General features: G+C 35.6%; 1 protein-coding gene across 2 annotated transcripts in view; it reads right to left on the reverse strand.

Annotated features, from left to right (window-relative positions):
- Window positions 1-22,863, reverse strand: part of CNGB1 (cyclic nucleotide gated channel subunit beta 1) — a 734,247-nt gene that overhangs the window by 663,938 nt on the left and 47,446 nt on the right. For both annotated transcript variants that reach the window (XM_044081527.1, XM_044081526.1), the window contains exon 3: window positions 8,095-8,143. The gene's annotated coding sequence lies outside the window, so the exon portion shown is untranslated. The remainder of the gene's footprint in view (window positions 1-8,094; window positions 8,144-22,863) is intronic.

Consider the following 22,863-nt stretch of genomic DNA (forward strand, 5'->3'; position numbering starts at 1 on the left):
AGAGTAGACTTAAAGATTGTTAAGTACATTTGCGACATTTTTAACCACTTAAATGATTATCAGCTACTCTAGTGGCATAGAGGGATAAAACCCTGACTACACCTCGGCTAGCCCAGGTTTGATTAGTGATGTAGGCAAATGATGGAGGGTCAGGGGAGGGATGTGCTCTCCCATCTCAGAGACGGAAGTCTCAGGGGCATTCCTCACATGATCCCTGGTTGTGGCTGGGAATATGTGAAGAAGAAGGGTTCAGTCTAAAGAAGGATTAGGGTATGGGGCACTGATTGAGCCACAGCAGAAGAAGGGCAATATGTCAACATGTTCCCAATGTAATCCTGCCCTTCAGACAAAACCAAGAAGTCTGCGGGGGTGGGGTGGGGTGGTAGGAAGTATATAATGAATAAAACTCCAAAAGAGTGTTGACAGCCAAGACCCCCAGGATGCCATTAAATGCCTTGACCTGCACAAATAGAATAAGAGAAAGTCCATAGAAATCAGAGTTGCTGGTAGACCTAGCATGGACATGGGGCAATGGGTAGTAAGACGGAAGAATAATGTGGGTGATCCAAAATGAATAAAAGCAACAAAAACTTAATTGATTACCAATACAAATGTAGTTGGTTAACTGGACTCATTTCTAACTTGACCCCCCCTCCCCTTTTTTAATCACAGAGTTACTTAAGACTGGCAAAGGTTCATTCTCTTCTTGCTGAAAAGGAATAGCATAGATCCATGATGGAGCCAAGGTTAATTAACTGAAGATCAGAAATATGTAGTTTTTGTCTACTTTATGCATTAAATAGTTTTTTTCATAAGCTCTTTAAATGATTTTGTCTCCTTATCTGGTCTGTCCATGAGCATCAGTATTTTATTCAAGATGCTTTGTGTGTTTTATAACTAACTGGAATACTAGTGAAATGCTTTTTTTTTCATTACTAAGTATGAAACATTTTAACCTGCTTTTCATACATCTCTTAGAGAACCCAAATCCAAGGTTTAAGTGAATTACCAGAACAATATCTATTTAGATTATTTGATTCAAAGAAATGTGTTTTCTTTTACAGGACTAAACTGAAACTTTTGAGTAACTGAAGTTCTAAATAACTTTATAAATGTTTATATTGGTGCTTAGGTTTAATATGCTATGCTAATCAGTATCTGAAAATTTGATTATGCAATCATATCAGTACACGTTATTTTTCCAGCATACTTTCAGCATAGATGTTTACCTTTTTTCTCTTGCACTAACATACTTAAAAGAAAGCTACATAGGATTCTGAAGTTTTCATTTCAATGTTTATGATGCTTATAGTAATATGGGCTCTCTTGAGACCTTATTGAGGCCTTAGTATATAAGGCTACAATACTGTTATCTTTTTGTTCTGTCAGTGATGCAATTTCTGTGACTCACTGTGCTAGACAGACTTAACACAGGTATCGTTTTGCTTACAGGTTTCTGTACTTTTCTGTATAGCCTTTTTTATGGAAAATGAACTTTTCTGTTAACTTCACTCATAGAATTAGAAAATCTTATAAAGTGTTCATGAATTGATAAAATGATCTTTATGTTATAAAAGTTATCTGCAAAATTTGGGAATGAATAATGTCCACTTTTCCCTTTTCTTTTCATCTATCGGATTCCTTTTTTACTTGATCAAAAGTTTGCTTTAGCAATCATCCTCTCCCCAAACTACAGCCTCCCTCACCACCACAAATTCAAGTGCTTTCAATACCAAAAAAAGAAAAACATTCCTACCTACATCTTTTCAATCAGTAAACTAGTCCTTTGTGGTGACTTACATCCTAACCCTGGCCATTCTCCTCCCTCTTCCAACTCCCCCTACTCCACAAAATCCCTAAACTACACAACAATCAATCTCCAAAGCATCAGAAAGAAAAGTTCCCCAACTGCATGCATGTCTAAATCAACATAAACCAGACTTTACTGCCATCACTGAAACCTGGCTAAAACCATCCATCTAAGATTCTGAATTTCTACCCCCAAACTACTCCTGCCTTAGAACTGATAGACTTCAAAAAAGGTGGTGGCATCACCTTACTATTCCCTAGCTCCTTTACAGTAATCCCATATTCCAAACCAATCCCCCATTTCTCCACTGCAGAGCTACTTGTTACCTTCCTAATACTTAACAACTGCAAAACTCTTTTCATAATAGTCATATACATTCCCCCAGGCAATAATAGTCTCATTCTTGAAGACATTCTTGCCTGGACAACAAGCAACATAACAAATGAAACCATCATCCTAGGTGATGTCAACATTAACTGGCTAGACATGTCCACTAAAATCCCCTCTACTAATATTAACGTTCATATCTAGATGCAGCTCATCTCTGATATCACACGACCCAATGCAAAGGTAAACAAAAGTTCTATCTTGGATTGGATCTTGGTTTCTGACCCAGACAAAATTACCACCTCAGGGACTCGGGTCTATATTCAATCAGTGAAAACTTAAAAAAGCGAATGCTGATTCATTGACACAATTTAAGCAAAAGCTTACAATCCCAAACACTCAGAACAGCGATTTTTTTCCCCAGGGAAAACAATCACTGTTCCACAAAAAAAAAAAAAAATCTTAAAACAGTATTTAATGTCGGGGGGGGTTTCACCCCCACACCCCCGTACTTAAATATACCAACTCCGAGATTGCACCACAGTGGAGGAAATGGCAAACTCCCGAAACCGGCCCAGCGTTTTTTTTCCCCAGGGAAAAAATCGCTGTTCCGGGTGTTCAGGATTGTAAGCTTTCGCTTACATAGGGTCGATGAATCAGTGTTTGCTTTTTTAAGCATTTGCTGATTCAATATAGACCCAGGGACTCTCCCAAATAGTATCAGTGACCACTCTCCAGCATTCATAATACGTAAGCCCATCTCCATACCAAACGCCCACCCACTATAGATACAGCAGAGACCTATCCCACTTCTCCACAAACTGATGAAGACTTTGGTGTTTATGCCAAAACCAGTTTGTCTTGCTATTTTATGAATAAAATGCTGGTCTAACCATCTCTCCAAGTGCTGGCTGTGTTTTTTGGATGAAAAAAGCAAAACTCTGTCTAATCTCAATCTATATAAACAACTCCACAACCAAGCCAAACACCTAGTCATCAGAAACAAAAAAGAATACTTCCAGGCCATCCAAGACCAGCACAAACTAAACTCCAAGAAGTTTTGGGGTGCAATCAACTACCTACTTTACCCTGGATCTAAGAACAACCCTTGCCCAAACCATGAAAAAACTTAATCTGAAATAGCCTCTCTCTTTAACAATTACTTTATCGACACCATAACAAAACTTACTACCACCTTCCCACTTACTAATGCCAACTCACCAGGTATTCCACCTTTGCACTCACCTATGAATCCTCTTCCTCCCTTCACTCTAACACCCATTCCCACCTCCACTATCAGAAAACTTCTTCACAAACTCAAGCCCTGTACTAATGCCCCTGATAACCTACCTGCTGAATACTTACAACTCTCAGTCTCAGCCATTGCATATCCTATCAGCATCTTCCTAAACAGACCCATTCAGGAATCTTGCATACCTGATATTTGGAAGAGAGCATTTATTCTACCACTTCACAAAGGTGGCAATAACCTTGATATTTCAAAGTTCTGCCCCACTGGCATTCTCTCCCAAATCTCAAAAGTTCTAGAGAAATGTATCCATACCAGCTCCTCAGTCATCTGCTACAACACCAAATACTCTCTCCCACTCAAAATGGCTTTAGGCCAAGACATAGTACTAGCACAGCTCTCATTTCATTCCTCGACATGGTAAACAGAGCACGAGATGCTGGAAACTTAGTCTCAGCATTATTTCTAGATCTTTTAAAGGCATTTGACACCATATCACACTCCCTCTTGCTTAATAAACTCACCAATCTCAGACTATCTCCCCCTACCATACTATGGTTCACTAACTAGCTCAACAGCAGGCAGCAATCTACTAAATGGCTACATGCTTCCTCCCCTTTTATAACCACTAACACAGGCATCCCTCAAGGATCAATAATGGGTCCCCTCTTATTCAGCATATTTGTCAATAACTTTCATTCCTCTCTCATCCATAGCACAGTTGTCCAATATGCAGATGACTCAGCTATCATCTGCTCTGCTAAATCTGCCTCCACTTTACAGTATCTCACCAAGAAGCCTTTATTTACACAGAGACCTGGTTGTCCCACAACCATCTCGCACTCAAGCCCAATAAAACAAAACTTTTAATATTTACCCCCACTAAATCCGGCTCTGTGGGCAAGTCACTATTCTCCATTCACTCCCAAAATAACACCATTACTGAAGTTGTTCCCAGCACTAAATTACTAGGAGTCATCACTGATGACAAGTTAACATTCAACCTGCACATTTACAGTAACATCAAAAAAACCCATCAAAAACTAGATGCCCTGTACAGGCACAACTATTTTCTCAGTCTCTCTGCCAAAAAGGCTCTAGCCTCTTCCATCCTGCTTCCTACACTTCTCTATGGTGCTCCTATTCTCACAAAACTACAGTCCTCCTTGCAAGCAAAACTAGACTCTTGTTATAACAAAGTTGCCAAATTTTCTACAAATACAAAACATCTTACCCATCATTGTTCCGCTCTGCATCAACTTAATTGGCTAGAATTCCCAACACTATCTCACATTCCTACAACTAACTAAGGTCCATAAACTCATCTACCACTCAGAATCTTGCCCTTCCCTTTTTTCCATTTTGTCCATGTATCATCCAAACCAGCTCCTAAGGTCTGAAAACAAAATGCTACTATCCACTGAGAAACCCAAACTCTCAGCCAGCCAAATGATGTATTCCTACGATGTATCTAAGGCATGGAATAATCTCCCCCAATCACTCAGAGCAATTAGCAACTTGACCTCCTTTAAAAATTCCCTCAAACTGCATCTCTCTTCTAAATGGCTATGCCCCTGTTCTCAGACACACAACCACAACTCTTGACTTCACCTCCCAGTCTTATACCTCTAATCTTTCACATCAATCTCCATCCTTCTCCCTGTCACTTTCATCATGCCTCTCCAACCTCCTCACTTATACTCCTTTCTATCTTTCACTCTGTACTTCATCTCCTCACAGCTACTCACCTGGAATTTATCACTTTCTTGTGTACTTGAATCCACCCTGTGCATCAATGCAAATAGCATTCAAAAACATATTCTCAGAAATTGTCTGTCTTTACTTGTACATATCAATGATTTTATTTTTCTTTATTCCAACACTGTTGCATCTATTAAACAAAAGACTTGCAATATTACTGTACTATATGATTTTTATATGTCAATGATTGTATTTTTCTTCATACACCTTTGCTGCTATTTATCAGTAGCATGCAATGTAACTGTATTGTACTATCTTGTTTTTCTAAGTGATTTTCACTCTAATTGTATGTATCGTTGTGGATCTTTTCTCCCTGGGCCTCCACTGAAAATGGGCTGTTTACAGGCTGAGTGGACTTTCCCGGTTAACAAATGCAATAAATAAGTAAATAAATAAATAAATAAGACAGCATGCCAACTGTGTTGAAGTATAAAGCTGTGATTAATAACTAGGTGACCCAGGTTTGGTTAGTGACTCTGGCGCTTGAAGATACTGGTAGGGGAAGATAGGAATGCCTATCCTGGGAAGGGTCACAGTGGAGCAGGATGCATAGCCAAAATCTCCCGGATTATTCTGAAATATACACCTCCCACCACATACAATCATAAGACACAGCAATGATACTTTTACACTGATTTCAACTAATACCATGCACTAGGTGATATTCTTCCTGCCTTGTCAGATAAATTACTGTTTAATAGTAATAAAGCAACAGTAGGATAAATCTATTTTATCTACAGATGGCCTCCATAGTTACTCTATAAAATGTGTACACCTCACATGCCTAAATGTGATAAAAGAATGCCAGTAGTAAAATATTCAACATTGCTTTACACAAATGCACATTAGCTCTTTGAAGGCCTATTAAGGATCATAACTGCAGGTTTCAGACATTTTCATCCACAGGCAGACTCTATACATATTAATAATGTTATTGACTATATACACTTCATATGTCTGGCTTTTGTAAAAAATAACAATAGACACAGTAATATATTTAAGTTTGTTTCACACAAAATGCAAACAAGCTACAGTAAAGTATTCCAGATTACTTTACATAAATGTGTACTGGTCCTGCAAAGCCAGGCAAATGGCTATTTAAACATGCAGACAACAAAGCAGTCAATTATTTTTTTATTTTTATCTATGGACACCCACACTCAGCAGATACAATCACTTTGTAAACTGTGAACACCTGAGAGGTCTGAGTGTGATAAAGAATATTGGCCACAGTAATGTATTCCATCTCTGTTCACACAAACACAAAATAGTCCTGTGAAACTGGGTACCACCTAATAACAGCTACAGTAAGGTGTTTCAACATTGTTTCATATAAACAGTAACCAAAGTATTCCATCTTGCTTAAGACATAGCTCTGCAAAACATTAATAATGAGTACTCAACAAGGTCAGACCTTCTCATCCAGATCCGGCCTCCAAAAGCAGCAATTTTAATTAATTTGCTTTTGAAGCACATTTCAGATGTCAAAACTGTAATAAATTAAAGTATAAACAAAATAATTGTAACTCAATTCTACACAAATAACTAGCCCCTAGCCCAGTCCTGCAAAGATGTTCACTGCCCATATCTAGTTTCCTAACTTACCCCATGCTACCAGTAATTGAAATGTCTGGTTCTCTTCCCACCAGTGTTATACAATTCACTTTACAAGTTTAAATGGGTGGCCTTGCAGATCCATCCTACACATGATATAAACAATGAATCAGGCAGACTGACAGTGGGACTGAGCTAAAATCCTCTAAACTGAGTAATGAGCTGTCCAGAACTTCTGCCATTGAGCCACAGGCTTTTTATTTATTTTAAGTAAGGATACATCACATTTCTTCCCATAAAAATAAATAAGTAAATGTTGGAAAAGCAATCCTAACTAATCAGTGTTTGAGTCAACTAACTAATTTTCTTATGTCTAAGGCTAGGCATGATTCTTAGGCACATGGGAAGGAGAATGAAGATGAAATCAAAATTCTAGAGCAATAAAAAAGGAAGAAGAAAATGTTGGTGAGGAGACCAACCTGATAAAGATCCTCATTGAATTTTTGTGCCTCTGTTTTTACAAAACAGGAGAGGAAATGCCAAAATTAGATGGAGTAGATGACTTATGGATGGGCAGTTAGCTTGTACAATATCCTAGGAAAGAATAGGGAAGAAAAGGACAGTTGCATCTTTGATAGCAGTAGCCAGTACATAAAGCATCAGATATGAACATGAAATCCAGAGGATCACAGTAGCACCCAAAAATAAATTAATTGTATATTTATTACTTATGTATTGGATTGTACAAATAAGTTGTTATCTCCTTTTCAATGGCGGACTGAGGAGAAAGGCTACATGTAAGTACAGGCAAAACAAAAAGCAGTAACAAAATTACATTACAAATCCTGAAATTATGTATCACCCTCACAGATGTAAACATACAGTTAGTCATTCCAATACATCAGATTAATAAAACAGAATTATACAGGATATGTAATATCTGCCTTCTCAGCAATTAATGAAAAGGAAATATTAATGAGTAGTCATCTGATATGCGGTAGTTATGATTTGTAATATACAAGAGTACATATAAATTCAGCATAAAAGACAGCAGAAAGACACTCATTCAGATAGATTAAGATATGAGGAAATTTAAGACACTCATTCAAATACACTAAGATGTGAGGAAGCTATTATCATCATACACATTGGTAGAATGAATCAGGTAAATAACTAAATGGGTTGAATATAGGTCTTATTTCTGAAAGGAGTTTACTAACATGGAAAATTCATGGAAATGTGTAAGACTGTTGATTATACTGACTGTGATAGCATGTATCCCATGGGTAACCATCTATATAAACATTTCCATACAGTATAGAGATTCTAATACATATCACTGTAGCTCTGCAGAGGAAAGTTCATTTGACTACAGATTCACCCTAGTTCTTACCTGTTAACCCGTCTTCAGGAATAATAGCCTCTTCTACCTTGTTGTCTTCCTGAAAAAATAATGAAAACATGAGCAGTCATGCTTTTCAGAAATATCACCTAAAGTTCAGTTTCTGCATTTAAAACTCATATTCAAATCAGATCCATGTATGTGTTATAGGTTTCTTAAAATTAAATTATGAAATAATTTTCATGAAATATGTTATGTGACAAGTATATTAATTCAGAAAGAGTATTAGATTTTAACATATATGGTTATAAATCATATAGCATGGTGGTGGCCTCATTGCCCCCTCTACGTTTTGTGAGGATACTCCACAGCAGTATAAATCATACTTCAAGAAGCTAGCTTACTACAGTTGCAAACACTTTCTTGTAACAAATTAGACAATTTTCAAGTATAAATTTTATTTTAATTTTATTGCTTTTTAACCTGATCACTGAACACTATACATAAGTGTTAGTTTCTAGTTAGGAAACGAGTTCAGTTAAACAGTATGAAAGTGAAAATGAATGCATACAGAACCCAGAAAATTATAAGAATTGAAATGCGCCTTGGCTGTGTACTGTTTGTAGTGCACATAGTATTTGAGAAAAACTGCAGCAATTAATCAAGGCTTAGTAAGTGCTGTCCATAGTACACAAAGATGGGAAAAACAGAAGTTATTAACCAGAATCTCATTTGTGCATGCCAACATTGCACATCTGTGGGAGGACTGTGCAGTAATTTAGCAAAGTATAGCTTACATGCTGTTATCATTGCATGATGCAGTGGAGTTAAACTATATTAATTCAGCTGGGTCTAGTCAGTAAGCCACAGCACAATGCAGTCTTAAATAGTTGCACCAATTCATTGTAATCTAACCTTTGTAGTTTTTCTTATCCATAACAGATTATCATGCATTTGGATTGTTCTGCTGATTGTTTCAAACTGTTCTAATAGACCTTGTATGCTCTGACTTGCAGCTACAGGTTATGCTCTTTCATACACAGTAATGTTGGTGTAACTGTATTTTCAAAGCTTCTTCAACTATTCTAAGCATGTCTAAAGCTTACTAAGGTCACAGTTTACACGCTGGTATTTTGCTTTACTGCTGCAGTACAACCTACTGTTTTGGTATGTTCTTTACAAGCCACTAACTGTGACATTCCTTGTCTTACAGTCCAATTCATAGCTAATTATTTATTTGGTTTTGCTCATTGGGATAGTATGACTGGGCATAGCTCTTTTTCAGAGAAGTCCCTGGGTGAAAAGCTCCATAAAGAAAAGTGATATATTTAGAAATCCTACTAATACAATGATATAATTTTAGGTTCAACTAAGAAATGTTTTATGCATCTACAGAGAAGTAGCTAAAGTACAGTGTAGGTAATACAGATTGCAGTCAGTAGTAAATTAAGCACATACAATTCATATACAACTTTTTATGTTTTCAAAGGTAAAGCATTATATTTCATATCCATAGTATGCACGAGGTATAACTGCAAGTGTTTGAAAAACTGAGCAGAGGTCCACCTTGCTGAGAAAGAGCATGAACAATGAATGTACTTTGCTGCTTAGGTATGTTTTAAAATTAACTTTAAAAATCACCAGGTGTAGTGATTTGTCATAATGAGTCTGGAAAAGGCCTCCAGTGTTTGTCTACATAACTGGGGTGGTGGGAGTCTCCATGTATGTTACTCAATTTTAGGGGAAGCACCAAGTTTTGAGTATTTGGTCTGTGGTGCTGTGCAAGTGTATGCCAGTTCTGCCAGGGTATAAATGTTTTACTGTAACATGCATTCTACCAAAAAATCAGGAGTAGGTATTATAATGGGGATTAAAGATTATGAGACCTGTGACTATTATATGTTTGATGATAACACCAATACTGCAGATTGTATAAGTGTGACAATAAAGACAACCATGGAACTGATTACAATTATTGGAATGTATAAACCACTAAAGTTAAGCACTGATGATCTAGAGAAATTCATATATTTCTTGCATAAAACACATGCAGGAAAAATAACAGTAGCTGAGGAATTAAATGTACTAGAAACACATTGGAATAATATAGCAATAACCCACACCTGAGTGTGGGTAATGCTGGATTTACCCATGGTTGGTGTGGTTTGGTCACGAGGGCGAAGCCCGAGTGGCCAAACAAAGACAACTGTGGGTAAATCCAGCATTACCCACAACCAGAAGTGGGTCATTGCTATTATACAATGACATTATTTAAGAAAAAAATACTTACTTTTCTTAAATAATGACATTGTATAATGCCTCCTTGCTGCCCTTTTGCAGCTGTCCGGTATTCTGCGGCAGTTGTGATGTACTGCGCATGCGTATGCTTACGCAGCACATCAGAGCTGTGGGTGGAAGCAACGGAAAAAGCAAGATCTCCATTGCTTTTTACAAAGTGTCTCGCTATGTTAAAGGAGTTTAACATAGTGAGACAGCTTTGAAAAAAGCAACGGAGAAAGGAAGATCTCCGGTGCTTTTTACAAAGTGTCTCACTATTTTAAAAGAGTTTAACACAGCGAGACAGCTTTAAAAAAAGCAACGGAGAAAGGAACTTTTTTTAAAGCTGTCTTGCTATGTTAAACTCCTTTAACATAGTAAGACAGTGTCTAAACAGCAATGGAGATCTTGCATTGTCCGTTGCCGTAAAAAAAAGGCTTATACTAATGGAAAAAGTCCGGGCGACTGGACCTTTTCCATTATTATAAGTCTGATTTACAACATGCATGCTGACCAATCAGCATGCACGTTTTGGAATATTAATGGGGGGGGGGTCATTGTATAATATTGTTTTAACAGCATTATTAAGGAAATGATTTACATTGTATGTTCAGGAACAATAATTGCTGCAGGCAGGTACCAGGGAATGAAGCATACTGAGTATTGTTTATGAAGTTTAATTCAGTGCTAGAAAATTCTGCCAAAGTGAAATCTAAACCACTGCACAGAAGATTAAAAGACTGTAGGGGAAGCAAAACAGTCACTATATAAAACTAAATAGAGTGATGCATTAAGTGAAAAGAATATAGAATTAATGTGACATATCTTCAAAGGGAAATTGAATAGAAAAGAAAAAAAAAACATTAAGGTCTAGACACACAATATCAGGAGGATATATTTCCATAAGAACAAGATACTTAATTATGATGAAAGATAAAAAAATACAAGAAAGGAAATGAGGTCAAAGTAAAACTTTGAAAGCTGAAATAAACTAACTGGACAGACAGATCAAACATGGTGTCCCTTCACATGCTCAAGGTAAAAATGCTTGAGTGTCAGGAGTCCACGGGAGGGGGGAGATGAATGGCATAATATTTGCTATAGGAAATCAGACAGGTACAGAGGGGCTTGGCTTCGTGCACCCTTCCACTCTTTTGGATTTCAGGCATTTTTTTTATTTGTTTGGAATGTTGGCTTTCAGAAAGTCTGTGTTTTATAACAGAACTGTTAAACACAGTATGAGACAAGATCAGGAAAATTTTAAAGAACGTTTATATAAATATATTGATTATAACATGATACCATTTTACAGATATATAAGCTACAATGGGAGTAAAAACATATAAATCTAAATTGTTTGTAGAGTCACCTTCCAAAAACATGTAAAGTGTTTCCATCTGAAACTCACCTAAAATGGAGTTGTGGGCAGTAGTACAGACTCTAGATGATGCATTATGGGGAAGAGTTGTATAGACCAACCACTTTGGGCATCTACTATGGTAGATGTATCTTTAAAATAGGAGAAAATGGATCACAGATTGCATGCAGTGGCAGGTTTAGCCACTTGACAGTGTAAACTATGGCTATAGATGATTTGGCTGTGTTGACTAATACTGTAAAATAGAATTTGCAGTCATTAATCACATTTTATTCTTTGTTATCTTTATATTTTAATAAAATTCTTCATTATCATTGCATAGGTTCATATATAAAACTTTCTAATTTGTTATATATGACTTATTAATCTATGGTATAAGTTTACATATAGAAGTTAGAACCTAGGTATCTATATTGGGTATGCTTATTCCTCCTTTTTTTCAGGCTCTAATATCATTCTTATGCGCTATCTACAGTCTGTTCTGAACAAGGATAAAATAACTATGCTGTCTCTTTTTGTAATTTGATATGTACTAGCCAATGAAATATCTTGTTTAAATTGTGTATAAAATCTTAGGTAGTAGAATATTTTTGTATTAAATATAATCTCTCTTCAAATGTGGAAATGTCTTATTATTTTAGTAACATTTTCAAAAGTAAGACACTATTTTTCTTGTTTTATGACATTTATTTTTTTAATTAGAATCCCTAAATGTTTTAGCTGTTTAGTCTACCAGTTATATTCTTGGGCACATTTTCAATCACAGTTCTGTTTTTATTTTAATATAATTGTTTATATTTTATCACTATTAAATCTAAGTCAGAGTTGCTTATGACTGTTCTACAGATTTAATATTTGATATCTTTATTACATGTCAGATTCATTATTTACCATTTATTCTATTGCCATTTATATTTCTAACTAAAATAGACAAAGGCTGCATTGCTAAAATAAATAACAAAAGAAACAATGTGCAGATTTAATTCCATTTTATAGCTATTACTTCAGATAAAAATGTACTAATTTTAAAACAACTTTTATTCTTACTACTTTATTAAACGTATAAATGATTTACAGAAGATAGAATTTTCTAAGACTTTAAACAGATATTCATAACTTAGTGTGTGAGCTTTTCTATATCTAAATACATAATAGCTAATCATTATATTATACTCTACATCATCTTTTATAGTTAGAATTTTAATATTGTCTTCAGTTTTTAATTAGAAATCCAGCCTGCTCTTCATGTACTTACGTTGTTAAATAAGTTTTTCATCCTTTAGCTTATATTCAAAGAAAACTTTTATAATATATATTACAATTGTTTTGTAAGATGAACACTTAGCTGGATTCATACCCTGCTTTAAGACAGGGATATTAAGTTTGCAAGTGAAAGAATTTTTTTATTTTTGCATATCAATAAAAATTATTTGGAATTTGAATTATTTTCTGAGGGATCATTTTGTATACTTAGGGATTAATTAGCCTAAACTTGTTGCTTTGTTTACATTGAAAAATTATTTTTAATTACCAATTTTTAACTGATTTATTTGTTTAAATGAAATAGTTATATGGTCTTCTGAGTTTTTTTATTAACAAAATTATTTCATTTATTTTTATCTATTGTCAATTCATCAAACTTATTTAAATCCTCCTTTACATTCAAATGCTATACCTTCTATGTCTGATAATATCTTTTTTTTATGGTGGGACTCCTAATACAGTCTATGCAATTTGTTTTTGGAATTAGTTTAGACCTACTTGAAATGTAATTAAAACCTTAAAAGCTATAGAATATGATGCAAGTGTAATTTTTCCATTACATCTGAGTGATGCCTCCAGGTGCATCTGCAGTTAACTCCTACTGATGACCTCTAGGTGTCAAATATTGCTTATTCATATTTCCATTGATAATTCCAAAACCATATTATGTACATGGTTTTAAAAGATTTCATCTTAAAGCTTACACGATGGCAAACTCAACTGCATTAATATTTGACCTCTGTCTAGTGTAGGTAAAGAGATATTAACTGTTGTTTCTGTGATACTAATTTACATAGTTACTATTTTCACATATTTTCTAAATATCTCAACAAGAAAGTAACACAGACAGAACTCCTTAGCCTCATATGAAGCCCTCAGCTAGATGAATAAAATGCTGCTGACAGCGTGTGTGTGTGTGTGTGTGTGTGTGTGTGTGTGTGTGTGTGTGTGTGTGTGTGTGTGTGTGTGTGCATTTGTGTATAACTTGAGTGGTTTCTGAGATGTAAGCTATTTACAAAAATATTACAAAATTAATAGTTACTGTGTTTACTGTGACTTATACAATTCAATGTAAGACCTAGGACATAAAGAATAGTAACACTATAAAAATAGTTTGTGCTGAAGGATTTTCTATTTATACTTCTTTCATAACCCCTATGGTTCCAGAGATATGAAAATTTGTTTTAAATATGAGGACATCATTTGATTCTGTCAAGGCTTAAGCTCCACCCATTGGAAATTACAGTGCAAACTTCCTGATCTCCATTGGAGTGAATGAGTTAATATTCAGAAGTATTTTCTCCCTTTTGAAGTTTAGGTTTGCAATGTTAGGCTTTTTTGAATATTATACAATGTATTGCCCCTTCCTTAATCTTATTTTTAAAGCAAACAAATATCTTACAGAGAAATAAGATTTTAAAGCATCTTACAATGTATTTATATTGATAATGTATTTGCAATTAAATCCCAAAAATGCTGAATTTCTTCCAAAAGCCATTCTTTAAATTCTTTTAATTGAAACTTGTTGTTGTTCTTCTTTCGGCTGTTCCCGGTTAGGGGTTGCCACAGTGGAACTCCGGTCTGCTAATGATCGGCAGTAGATTTTTACAGTGCCGAGGTGCCAGCTCGACACCTAACCTTCAACGAAGGCATGCCCATTCACGCATGTCTTTTGAACACCAATTGACTGATGGGGAGGACATGCAGACTCCACACAGAAGGCGCTCCAGCCGAGAATCGAACAGGAGAACCTCTTGCTGTGAGGCGACAGTGCTACCGCTGTACCACTGCAGCTTAAATTCTTTTAACTGAAACATTTATTCCTAATTCTAGTTATAAAAGATATTTTCTTATAAATAAATATTAATTTAATAGTGAACACATTATGGACAAAAATCAGGCAAGATGTAATTTCAGAAGATTTTACTTTGGAGTTTAAATTGTTAGACCAGAAAGATATACCTATTCTATTTTTGGTACCAAATGCATAACAGTAATTTAGATAATTGTTAATGTTAACCCCCATATTATTTAAACCTTTTAGAAGTAATAAATATTGCATTTCATAATGTTATAGCAGATGCAGCTATGCTCTGTTCCTTTACACTACTTCTGAAATATCTAAAATAAAATAAAAAATATTCTTAATACCAAACTACCTTTCATAGGTTTGAAAATGTATACTTTTTTGGATAGTTAGCACCCATTCAAGGAATCCAGGACACATTTACTAATGAGATCCATTTATTTTATCAGTATATAACTGCCATAACAGACATTCCTGTATCATTATCTTCTTCTTCTCTTTTCAGCTGCTCCCCTTAGGGAGTGGATCACTGGTCTGCAAAATGAGTGTCAGTAGAGTTTTCAAGTGTGGCTCTGCCAGCCCGGTACCCAACCTTCCTCAGAAGGCACACACAGGCATATACTCACACCTAGGGCCAATTTAAAATGTCCAGTACACCTGCAGCATGTCTTGATAATGTAGGAGGAAACTGGAGCACCCATAGAAAGCCCACACAAACACAGGGAGAACATGCAGACTCCACACAGAAGGCACCCCAGCCAAGAATTGAACTGGAGAACCTCTTGCTGTAAGGCAACAATGCTAACCACTGCACCACTGTGCCACCTTAGTCCTGTATCATTATACATATACATTATTTTGACCATATGTTATTCTTGCATAAAGTTGTTCCTCCATTTTATGATGCTTCTAATATGAATTAGATAATATGTCGTACTGACTACATTTAACATACTGATATTCTTGTTTAAGATGAGTTTCATACAATAATACAATACATAATTTATTGATTTTTCAAATATTGAAGTAATCCACATCTCTTCAAGCCACTATTAAATCATTTCTATTGACAAATCATATGTTAAGTGCATTCGTACTATTGGTCTTTATGCACTTTTCCCAATTTATATATGTGTTACTTATTGATGCCTCGTAGACTTTATTCTTAAGAAATTTAGATAGTGTTAAGAAGGAATTCATTTTTTTTGTATTAATAATTATATTAAAGGACACCAGTATTATTACTTAACAAAAACATATTAGTAATTCTTACCATGCAGACAAATATTTCTTGCAATCCACTGGATCCTAGCAGGATTAAGTTTCCTCTAAATAAACAATTTCATTAATCTGTATAATCTACCAACCAAAGATATAAGCCAAGCAAATTTCCACCAACTATTACTGCTGCAAAAAAGTTAAATACATCTGAATATTTTATTCATATTATTTCACATTAATATATATTATGGATGTTTATAATGAACATATATTAACATACTGTATATTAATGTTATAACTGATTAAAAAGGCTTTCATATGTGTCTGAAATTTTCCTCTCCCTACTTCTCTTCTTTGTTTCATCTCCCTTTAATCTATCATCTGAACATTCTTTCTTTATCTTCAGTGTCATTAAACCTTCAAGTATAGGGTTTTATCAAACTTTTGTTCCTTTCTGACAATATTACATTTATTCCTTTATACTTAATGTTCACATCCAGTTCCCTCATGGTTTACATTTGAATTCTTATAAAATTTTAATAATTTAAACAACATATAAGGATACACATTAACTATCCAAGTCTTTTACTTCTGTCTATATTCATTTTGCTTTAGTATTACTCTGCTCTTCCTTGATAATACAACATCAACATGTGTCATTCAATTTATTATAAACATAGTTTCTGTCTTTTAACAGACATAGCAAAACTCTGCCAAAGGCGATTTGTTTACCTATGTTTGGCTGGGCTGGCTGTGCAGAATCACTGAGTTTGGGAAAGTGCAGACTGTCTCCCAGTAATGTGGGAGATGTGGCCATCTTCATTCTTCCCCAACCCTAATTCCCCAGGCAGCCCCAGATCCACACTTTTAATCTCACTCATCTTCTCACACTTTTTAATGACATCACAAACACTAATATCAGGACAATTTCCACACATTCAGCCATCCCATCCCATGTATCACAATAGTATTAATATTCTCTTTCTTACTCTCTTATTTGCTCAGTCAGTGTTTACTCTGTTAATACAGCACCCACCACAGGACTTCTGACATTGTCTTTCCCAGTCTATCACTTTATGATTGTCCAGTAAATACACACCCTTCCTTCCCTTTGCATTACTGCACTCCCTTACCTTGCTATCTGAAAACTCACCTCTTCCTAACTTACTAATCCACCTATCAACTTCTTTAAACAACTTTACATCATCTAATTCACTTTTACTCCTGACAGCATTCCACTCTTCCCACTTTTCTACCTTACTACCTTATTCATATTGATACTCAGTATTGCAAATTTTTGACTATGATTCTCAACTGTGTCTATCTCATGCTTAACCAACTCACTCACTAATCTCTTGGAAGGGCAGCTGCGCCTTTCTCACTTTTTATCCAACACCCTCCCTACTCTTATTGTGCCTATTGTTCACTAACATCACTCTAACTCTTAGAAATGTTTGTGTCTAATGTTATAACTTCATTGCCCTTTCATTTGATAACAGGATTATAACTTCATTGCCCTCCTATCATCACAGGTAAATATGCTACTCACGAGCTTATTTACTCAACTTGTACAACTACTTGCTCTCCTCATAGACTATCAAACTGCTCTTACACTCAAAATTCTTCACCTACCATATGCCTCAATTTAAACCATTCTCTCCAAAATTCTTCACCGGAAATTGTTCCATGTCTATTTACCAGCTTACACACTCTTTACTTGAAATATTAACATTTTACCTCTCATCACTATAACTCCAAAACAAAGCAAAAAACAATAATAAAAAATTCCATTATAAAACCATGTCACTCTCTCCAGCATTCAAGAATTAATCTGTGTGGTGACATACACTCTAACCCAGGCCCTCCTTCCATCTCTATCCCCCTATCACCCACACCTCCTCTGGCCTCTTCTAATAATTGCAAACAGCTATACTTTACCTCCATAAATATATGTAACATTTGTAATAAAATCACTGAACTGCATGTCTGGATCTTTATTATATACCAGAAATTGTTGGCCTTATTGAGACATGGCTAAAACTTTATATAAAATCTCAGAAAATGTTGCCCAAGATACAGCATCATTAGAGCTGACAGACTAAGGGAAAAAAAAGCTGGAAGGATGGCTATCCTCTACCATAATGCATATGAAGTTCCTCATCTTACAAAAACTGTGCCCAAATTGAATAATGCAGAGCTACTTATCTCCTACATAAAATTAATAAGCAAAAACTCCTTTGTATAATCATTCATGTATCTTACCTGGAAGCAATATATCCACCCTTGAAGACATCCTTTACTCGATTGCACACAATGTTACCAATGAAACAATCATCCAAGATGATGTCAGCAGCAACTGAGAGTACTTTCACTTCTATCCTTTTTTTAGCATCATTCTACATAACTTCAAAAAGCTTATTACTTCTACTCACTCTAACATATCCAGAACACATGTAGCATTTCTGACTACATTGTGTCTCTAGTCCTTGCAACTACCCTGTATCAGGAACCCTTTCTGACACCCTTAGTGATCACTGTCTGCATATACTATCAGGTATATTACTCACCATGTGAAACAAGTATACAAAAATACTTGTAGTCTCAAAGTTCAACCCTGGATCATTTTAGCTGCTCTAAAAAAATTTAACTGGACTATTCTAAAAGCCTTATCACTAGATGTGGCAGTAGAAAAGTTCAGTTCAACTTTTTAAAACATTCTAAACAGCCTTGCAGAACTATATATTAAAAAGTTAAATCTTACTAGTCAGATTAGAAGTCTTATGCAAAACAAAGACAAACCATGGAAAATGTGGCAGAAACTTAAACCTCTACGAAACTTATAACTTTGCAAAACTTGCAGCACTTTAAAGAACTTTGCAACCGTATCAAAAAAATGGTCAGCCTTGATAGGAAACAATACTATCCTGATTTATAAAATAACCATTGATGTAACTCAAAAATTTTGGTCATCCATTAAATAAATTGTACACCCAGAAACTAACAATGTCCTTAACCCTTATCTCAATAAATCCTCCTTAGAAGCAGCCACCAAATTTAACTTGTACTTAATTGACAGCATAGCTGCTTCACCAATGAAACCTTTCCTGACTCTCATAACTCATGTCTACCTCATCTACAAATACCCACACTCTCACATTAAAACCAGTCGCCAGCTCCTTCATAAAAATGTTATCCAAACATAAACACCGTTCACCTTCTGCAGATATCCTTCATGCATAATACCTCAATATGCTGCTAAAAGCATTGCTTATCCAGGCTCCATCCTTATAAACAGGTCAATACAGGATTCAATTCCTAACAAATGTAAAAAATGCCATATTGTTCCTTTCTAAAAAGTTGGCACTTCTACCAAGGTATATAATTTCAGACCCATTACTATCTTAGCCCATCATTCTCTCTGTATACATAAACATCTACACCAGCATCTCTTAAAGGAACAATTTGTGATACTCAACATGGGTTTAGACCTTATGTCACTGGTGATCATTCTTGAGGCCCTAATATACTGGACCCTTGGACTATTTTTCTTCATAAAATATGGGTGGTTACTTTTGAAATGAAGACACCCATTAGAAAAGGTTTCATTCCTATAGATGTAACTTTCAAACTTCCTATCTCCTATATTCCAGTCAAGAGTTACATCTAAAAAATTAACTTTCAAGCCCACCCCTCCTGATGTAAAACTCAGAAATTCACCAATTTTATTAAGTTTTTGAACAAAGGAACCACTATCTTCTCTATCTTCTGGACTTTCAGAAATAATAAAAAGAGGTCATCTACAAATCTCTTGTAGTATCTAAATTTTGTATTTGACTCACTGGAATGTAAAATATATGACTCCCACCATCCATGTACCAAATTCGCAAAAGCAGGGGCAACCACAGACCCCATTGTCAATCCTTTGGTTTGATTATAATATTTTTGTTAAAAAGGAAAAAAATATATTTTCTAAAAGCACTTCTAATAGTTGACAAATTAATTTAATTTGGTTACCAGGTAGTTGACTGTACTTGCCCAAATACAATCTCACCCAGTCATGGGGCATACTGATGAACAATGAGCATGCATCCACTGTAACCATGTAAATATCATTGTTGTTGTAATAGTATTTCTGATTGAAGTCACATAAATTGTCCAAAAAAATCCCAGGAGTCTTTTACATATGAGGGGAGTTTTTGGACCAAAGGATTAAGAACAATATCCAGGAATAATGAAATGCCTTCTGTAATACTATCTGGAGCAGGTACTATTGTCCTAAAGGGGAGGATTGTAATATTTTTATGGAGTTTTGGGATCACAAATAGGGCCCCAATTCTTGAATTTTCAGTTCTTAAAAATTCATACAGCTCAAAGTTAATAACTGAACAAAATAAAATGAAAACTTTTATGAATATCATTAATAGAAATCAATATTCTGCGGTGGTGCAGTGGCAGCGTTGCCTCACAGCACGAGGTTCTCCCGTTCGATTCTCGGCTTGGGTTGGGAGTGCCTTCTGTGTGGAGTCTGCATGTCCTCCCTGCGGTCGAGTGGGCATTTGAAAGACATGTGTTGAATGGGCGTGCCTTTGTTGTAGGTTGGACATTGGGCTGGTAACTCGACAACATAAAAACCAACTGCCAATCATTAGCGGACCGGAGTTCCGCTGTGGCGACCCTTAACCGGGAAAAAGCCGAAAGACAAACAACATTAATAGAAATCAATATATACTCACTGGTATTTGCTAACATAACTTCAATGGCTGCTTTGTAATCTGTAACATCTATAACAACCATTCCCACACCCTAGTCAGCCTTCCTAAACCTTAAAGCAGTGTTTGTCTTTAATTCATACAGAGCATTTCTTTCCTCTTTATTTAAATTAAAACATTGTTTCCTAATCTTTTTATTTAAAATGTCTTGAATGTCAACTTGACAAGCCTGCTCTAAAACTTTAAAAGTATCACTTAATGCCAGATTAAACACAGATAGCGTGCTTAGCGTTCGTTTACTTAATCCAACATTATGCAAAAAAAAAAAAAACTGCAAGTTTAATTTGCTAGTAAAAAACTTAAGTTCAAGCAATGCAGGAGCAAAGTTCAACCCTAGCTGTAAAATCTGAATATGAGCAGGATTCAAAACAAGACTAGACCAATTAAAAACCTTAGCATTTAAACTCATGCTATGTCCATGGTTTAGTTTTTTGAATTCAGTTCTCTTCCTCTCCCCCTCTGGTTCTGTGATGGACTCCTATTTCTCCCTCAATAAGTCCTTTTTGGTCTGATGTCTGAAAAATTCACCTCAGAAAAAAAAATTGTGGCCAGGGGATGGTACAGAAGGATAGGGTTTTAGACCATACCTTAGCCTGACAACTGCTCTGTTAAAATTTACAGATAACATAAATAAGGCAAGGAATAGGGGTAAACTCCCATCTTCCTTACTCTTAGACTTATCAAAAGCTTTTAACTCTGTGTTTCATAAATAAATGCCTACAACAACTGTCCACAATGGGGTATCTGACAACTGCTCTGTTAAAATTTACAGATAACATAAATAAGGCAAGGAATAGGGGTAAACTCTCATCTTCCTTATTCCTAGACTTATCAAAAGCTTTTAACTCTGTGTTTCATAAATAAATTCCTACAACAACTCTCCACAATGGGGTATCTTACAACATACCAATCAGTAGTTTAATAATTAATTGTCAGAATGCTACCAGGCACTTAAATGGAATTGTACCATTTCCCCGTATCTACCAATCATTACAGGTATCCCCCAAGGTTCTATCCTTGGTCCTCTTCTATTTAGTATCTTTATAAACAATCTTCATACTTTTATACAACAAGCATCTACTTCCTGCTCAGCTATAAGTACAATTCTCCTCCACTTCCCCCCAAATCATCACCTTTCATCTTATGACAAAAATCTACTGGACATCTTTAAGCCTTACAAAAACTGCAGTCAAAGTCTGTAATTACATTGTGTAGCAAAAGTCTGGAATGCAATCTTTGCATCAGTCAGGACAATTCATAACATTCATTTACTTAAGCTGCAACTAAAAGAATTCCTGTCTGATGGGTCTATGTTAGAACATCAAAGTTTCACAATCTCTATTCAGTGAACGCAACATCGAACATGCAGAACAGCAAATTTTTTCCTAGGGAAAAATTCTCTGTTCCAAAACACATACACACAACACAAGCACACCAAACACACAGCAATCCATACACATACCCCTAAAATCTTACATCTAACCCTACACTAAACTGTACATACACCACTAACTATCCACTTACCTTAACCCAAACCCTAACCCTAAGGTCCGTCACTATCGCACACTCACCTCACCCGCGCCCTAACCCTAACTCACCTACCCTGCCCTAGCCCTCACATCCATACAATCGCACACATACCTAACCCACGCCCTGACCCTAACTCACCTAACCCGCCCTAACCCTAACATCCATACAATCGCACACATACCTAACCGTTGCCCTAACCCACCTAACCTGTACCCAATTGCACACTTACCTGAACTCGACCCGTAACTTTCCACCACAACGCTGAAAATAGCGAAGTGACAGAAACGGACAACCGACTTCTTTCCCTAGGAAAAAAATTGGTTTTCTGTAGCTTCACTATTTTCAGCGTTCGCTGAATAGGGGTCGATATTAGAACATTCGAAGTTGTGAAACTACAATGTTCTAATATAGACCCTTGTCTGGTAAAATTTCAGATCCCACTTTTCTAATACTTACATACATCCTATTTCTGCTTTTCTTTGTTTTTATTTCTTTTACTTTTATTTCCATTACTCTTAGTGTTACTATTACTCATTATTTTTGTTCTATGAGTGACTAATAAATTCTTGCACTTA

The sequence above is a fragment of the Protopterus annectens genome, chromosome 8.part0 (assembly GCF_019279795.1).
Source record: "Protopterus annectens isolate FY-2018-M chromosome 8.part0, PAN1.0, whole genome shotgun sequence".
Taxonomy (NCBI): Eukaryota; Metazoa; Chordata; order Ceratodontiformes; family Protopteridae; genus Protopterus; species Protopterus annectens.